Consider the following 6,388-nt stretch of genomic DNA (forward strand, 5'->3'; position numbering starts at 1 on the left):
TTGTGATGAGAGGATGAGACAGTGTGTTTTTTCAGCTTTGTTTTAGTTGAAATGCATCCACCCATGAGTTCATGATTTCCAGGCTGAGTTCGATTTTGTTTGTGATTTCTGTTATATCGTGTTTGAGTGGGATGAATATCGTAACATCGTCTGTGTAGATGTAGGGGTTAAGGCCTTGGTTGGATAGGGATTTGGCTAGTGGGGTCATTATTAGGTTGAAGAGGGTCGGTAATAGCGGTGAACCTTGGGGTACTCTGCATTCTGGTTTCCGTGGTGATGATATATTCGATTTTGATATCACTTGGTATGTTCTTGTGGTTAGGAAACTCTTGATCCAGCTAAGTACACTTCCACCGATCTCGAAGTATTCTAGGATGTTTAGTAGTATTTTATGGTTTACCATATCGAACGCACTAGACATGTCGAATTGTAGGAGGAGTATACTTTTGCCAGTTGCAATTTCTTGTTTGAATTTGGTTAGGAGAGTGATTAGTACTGTTTCGGTGCTGTGGTTGGAACGAAATCCTGATTGTGAATCATGTAATATTGAGAATTTGTTTAAGTAGTCGGTAAGTTGCTTGGTTACCATGCTTTCCAGCAATTTGACTACCAGAGGGATGGATGCTACCGGGCGGTAGTTGGTGATTTCATTTGCTTTTTTCTTTGAATCTTTAGGTATTGGGGTGAGTAGTATGCTGCCTTTGTCCTTAGGAAAGAATCCATGTTGCAGCATGTAGTTTACGTGTGATGTGAGGTCTGCTATGAAGCATTGAGGGGCTGATTTTATTAGGTAGTTGGGGCATGTGTCCAGTTTACAGTGGGACTTGCCGAACCTGTTAATCGCTTGGGCTACAATTTCATCAGTAAGGAGAGTGAAATTTGTCCAGATTCGATCTGCTGGGTTTTCACGGAAGATTGGGTCCATACAGTCAATGACTTTTTCGATGTCAGTGGTCTTCTGTGGTAACGTAGTGCATAGGTTTGCAATTCTCTCGTTGAAGTATTTGGCAAGTTTGTCTGCAGATGGTGTGTCTGTGTTGGTTGTGGTGACCAATGTGGCATCTAGTAATTTATTATAATTTATGCGTGCCTTTGTAGTCTGGCCTTATTTTGGTTTTATAGTAAGAATAAATCACAGGGTGTCCCCAAGTGGTATTAATAAGCAAGCAGCTATCTACACTGTATACTTTATAGAAGGAAAAAACGGCCTCAAAGAGCTCATGGATATCACTTATCTCTAGAGCTAAACCGGATCAAATAGATCCTCTCTTCATCATAGGCACGTAAAAAACCTTCAAAAGTAGAGTCCCGACCACAGACCTCTGCATGTGGTTACTCATCAATTGTTGCTACAGAATACATAGACTCAATCAAAAACTGTAGGTTAAGCTGCAAGCTGAATGGTACATCGAATGTGCTACAGTAACAAAAAAAAAAAAAACACCACTTATCTGTGTGGTTTGTGCCTACAGGCTAATCTTGTGCCTGTTTTTGCTGCAAATATCCATGTGCAATGAGTGTACTATCTGCTGCTGCGGCAGTTGAACTAATCACGTCCCATGCCGACGGTGGCCAGTGTTTCGTTTTTGCTGCATCAAGGTCTTGGAAGCTGAAGTACTGCACAAATCAGCCAGTTTGCAGCCACGGATAAGTGCTGTACTTATGCCCTTACATAAGTACATAAGTATTGCCATACTGGGAAAGACCAAAGGTCCATCAAGCCCAGCATCCTGTTTCCAACAGTGGCCAATCCAGGTCACAGATACCCGGCAAGATCCCAAACATATACAAAACATTTTATATGGCTTAACCCAGAAATAGTGGATTTTCCCCGAGTCCATTTAATAACGGTCTATGGACTTTTCATTTAGGAAGCCGTCCAAACCTTTTTTTAAACTCCACTGAACTATCTTATTCTATATCTTTTTTTCTAGTGATCAAGCCAACTTACACTGGCATTGAAATCAGGATCACCTTCATTAAATTCCTTTTTTAAAAACCCAGAGCTTTGTCTTGCAATATAGGGCCTGATATTGGCTTGCCCTTTTCTCTCTGCTGTGTGATCCATAGAAGTAATGCTTAACTCACCTCATATTCACAATTTTTCATAGTTTTCCTACTGCTCAAACCAAGTAGGAGAGAGCTGACCAAGATAGTTAGATTGAGACAACTGAAGCCCATGAGTGGACCAAACCCTGATGCAGCAAATGTGAAACATGCCACATGTTCGCTACTGGTCCTAAGGCATAAGAACCTATATCATTAAGCTAAGTGCTTTTGATACTTTATATATCAATTTTAAGTAAAATTATAAAAGTATATACATTTGGAAAAATGAGAGGTCTGAAGAATTACTTGACTATTTATTATCAAAACCAATGAGGAGGCAGGCGACTGAAGGGTAATGTTGCCGTTGTGAAACAAGTCGCCACTGAGGTCGTAAAATAAGTTTACATGTGCCTGCCAGATTTTGAGAACTATTGATGAGCAAAGTTTTGGTGCTGGGTTTTATTTTTTTTCATGTTGTATATATGCAATTGCCCCTGCCTTAAAAAACAACAACCTTTTTTTTGGTCAATTAATTGAGACAAAGCATAATTAGAGGTTAATTGGAGCTCCATTTCTTCAAATCACTTTTGTTGCCTTTTTCAGTCAATAACAGTTACTCTCCCCACTCCAAGTTCAGTTGCTATCTTCTGGATGGATTCACCCTTTTTATAGCTTCAAGTTTTTCCTCTACAGACAGTACAATTTTTTCCTCTTTTGATTTGCCATTGTAGAGAAAGCAGGGTCACAGGTGAAAAGTTAAATGTAAAAGAAGAAGAAACAGTGGTCTTATCAAACAGTGCTGCCTTTGCAGTGAAAGCAGGGTAACAGGTAAAAAGTTAAAACTGATCTACTGAACAGTGCTGCTTTTCAACTGAACGTGATACCAGGAAAGAGAAATCTGCATATATGAGAATGAGGACGCTGTGACACCAGTGGAGACTTGTCAGATTACCTGGATTGTCAGATAAGTGAGATTGTACTGTAGGAAGAAACTGGAGAGTTGTTGCAAAAGAACAATGCCCAGGAGCAAGCTATTAGTAATCTTATTCATTCTATGGATGAAGGACAAGGTCAAAGTGTCCCAGGGACAGCAAAAGATGGTTAAAGATTCATATGGACACATAATAAAATTGAGACTTTGGCAAATGTGATTACAAGACACTATTTGCATCTCCTTAATTTTCCTAGGGTTTCAACTACATCTACAATTGAAATACTTAAGCATTGTGCTTTTTAGGGGCCCTTTTACAAAGATGAGGTCAAAAGTGGCATTACTGAGCCCTTAAGCATGCTAAGGCCATTTCTACTACAGCCAGAAAAAGGTCAATTTTCTATTTTTTGATTTAATATTGCCATTAGCGTGTAGCCATTAATAATAATTAGCATGTGAATCAATACCACCACCTACATCAAGGTCAGGGGTCAAGGTTCTTCATTCTTGATATACCGCTGGGGGCTAATCCTATGCTAATCAGTTAGCGCACAACAATGCCAATGTGCTTAGTGCAGAAATGTCCACTCACCACCCCCAGATATGCCCCCTTGGTTAAAAAAAAATATAGTTCATGGGAAGCATGTGCACATTTGCAACATACAGCAGGATGCCTCAACGCATCCTGCAATACACCATTTTAAGCTGTGATAAGCATGCATTAGTGTTTACCGCAGCTTAGTAAAAGGACCCCTTAGTCTTGAGATCTCTTTTGAATCAGATCTGTACCTCCTTTTCCAGAACTTGCTCCCATCAGCTCCTACATGATTCTCCTTTATTACTGTATGACAGTGGACCAGAATTACGTCACCCTCATGCAGGTTTTATGAAATATAAATTCATGTCAAATGGTTAAAATGTTAGACTATGAATGAAACCTATATTTCTGAAATCCAGTAGATATATTTTACATATAAGACTATTTATCAGACTACTTCAGCAGTCTTCCAAAGTTATATGTTTCTATGTCTTGTATCTTATTCAGAACTAATTCTCCCAGAACCTCAGTGATGTTAATCACTGCAACTTCAACTGCAGTGATATAATTAACATCAAAATCTTCATAGGTTCTTTAAACATTTAACATTCTTTGTATTTTTATATTTTTGAAATATTTTTTACTTATCTCATCTCATTGTCGGACCCAGGGGGAAAATGTCCGACATGCACGTTTCGCCCAAACCTGGGCTGTCTCAAGGACCTTCCCCTGCAAGCACATAAGCCCATCAGTTAAATTAATTTCCCATAATTCGGCTCAAAAACCGCCGTCTAGGAAGAAAAGCTCCAAAGAAGAATATAGTCTTTCAAACTTTTAAACTCACCCGGTCTTTTCGTTAGCGTCAGCTCAGCAAAAGAAACTTAAAAGCCAAGATGGCGCCAGCGTTTTTTCGAGCACATTAAATAACAGCTGATTGATGACTCATCAAGACCCGCCCCCAGGGCATTCCACCGACAGCAAAGAATCTCCTAAAGCTGCTGCCGGTGGTTAAGAGGAACAGCTTAAACTAAATTAAAGTAGCACACTCAATCTCTAAATTTAGACCTTTAGGTGCTACTGTTTGCAGAGAGAAAATATGGTATTGCTCTCTAAAATGTTAAATGTTTAAAGAACCTATGAAGATTTTGATGTTAATTATATCACTGCAGTTGAAGTTGCAGTGATTAACATCACTGAGGTTCTGGGAGAATTAGTTCTGAATAAGATACAAGACATAGAAACATATAACTTTGGAAGACTGCTGAAGTAGTCTGATAAATAGTCTTATATGTAAAATATATCTACTGGATTTCAGAAATATAGGTTTTATGGTGATAGAAGATCCAGTTCTAGAATTATCAATTTGCCTTGTTATCTAGCTGTTAGACTATGAATGAAGACATTTTGGACAATACATTACTCTAGATAGATTGAAATGAGGATGGTGGTCTCACGTCACTCCATACATAAGATAAGTGGTTTATATTGATTTTTAGATTTGTGATTCCATTGTGAATACACAATATATATGGGCACTGATTATTTGTGTCTTTTTTTGGACCAATGATCACATACATTTTGAAGAGGGGCAATTGTGTTTGAATCCTCTGTTTATGAAAGTTCCAATTTATTTCAATATTTTAATTGGATTGGTTACGATGAACCTTATTTTAAAACTATGTATACATTGTTAAAAGTGCACACTAAAATACTTTAATGCATGATAATAATTATTATTTATTTAGATTTTGCTCACACCTTTTTCAGTAGTAGCTCAAGGTGAGTTACATTCAGGTACACTGGATATTTCTCTGTCCCAGGAGGGCTCACAATCTAAGTTTGTACCTGAGGCAATAGAGGGTTAAGTGACTTGCCCAAGATCACAAGGAGCAGCAGTGGGATTTGAACTGGCCACCTCTGGATTGCAAGACCGGTGCTCTAAATGACGCTAAGAGTGCACCCCTTTATGCAAATACTGCACATTATTATCGGAACATGAAAAAATGTGTGTGTGTGTTTGTGGAGGGGGGAGGTTCTGTTTGTTTTCATTTGACAACATTTTAGCTACTAAGGATGAGCAGTCATTAACGACAACAGAAGAAACGTGAACAACATTTCCTCTGTCATTCCCAGTCATTAGCGAATGAAAATGGGCAGGGTTTTGTTTGCCAGTGACAGGTTTAGTAACGACAGGCTCTCCCATGATCCAAAGCCCGTCTCCCTGGGCTACCTGAATCTCTGGTGGTGGAGCAGGCGTCTATTGAGGCAAGAGCAATACCCATTCACTTCTGCCTATAGCCTCGGCCACATCAATAGTACCGAGAGACCAGGGTGTCAGGTCACAGCTGTCATATTGGATGCAGTCGCGGCAATGGGCAAGAATGAATGGGTATCGCTCTTGCCCCAATGGACCCCTACTGGGCCACCAGGGATTCAGATAGGCTCCAGGGGGAGGGAGCCATAGGGAAGGTGTGTGTGGAGGAGGAGGGCAGAAATTTTTGTGTTGTATTGTCTCCCATGATGACAAATGGGGGGGGGGGGACCCCCAAACAAAACAAACATTCCCCTAAACAACATGGAAAATGACATGGAATGAAGATTTTAAGGCTGCCCTTCTTTACTACCCACATGGGATTTATTGTTGATATTTCCTATGTAACTGCAAACAACAACCCATCCCTAATGCTAATCTTATACATTACAATTAATCCAAAACACAGCAGTGAAATTGCTCCATGGAGCAAGGCAGATTAATTGTGTCACACCACTACTACGAATCGAACACTGGTTACCAATCTCCTGTGGAACTCCTTACTGACTTATATGCTATTCAGGTCCTCTACTGTACAACTAGGCCACTTAGATCTGCT

This window comes from Microcaecilia unicolor, chromosome 5 (genome assembly GCF_901765095.1).
Source record: "Microcaecilia unicolor chromosome 5, aMicUni1.1, whole genome shotgun sequence".
Taxonomy (NCBI): domain Eukaryota; kingdom Metazoa; phylum Chordata; class Amphibia; order Gymnophiona; family Siphonopidae; genus Microcaecilia; species Microcaecilia unicolor.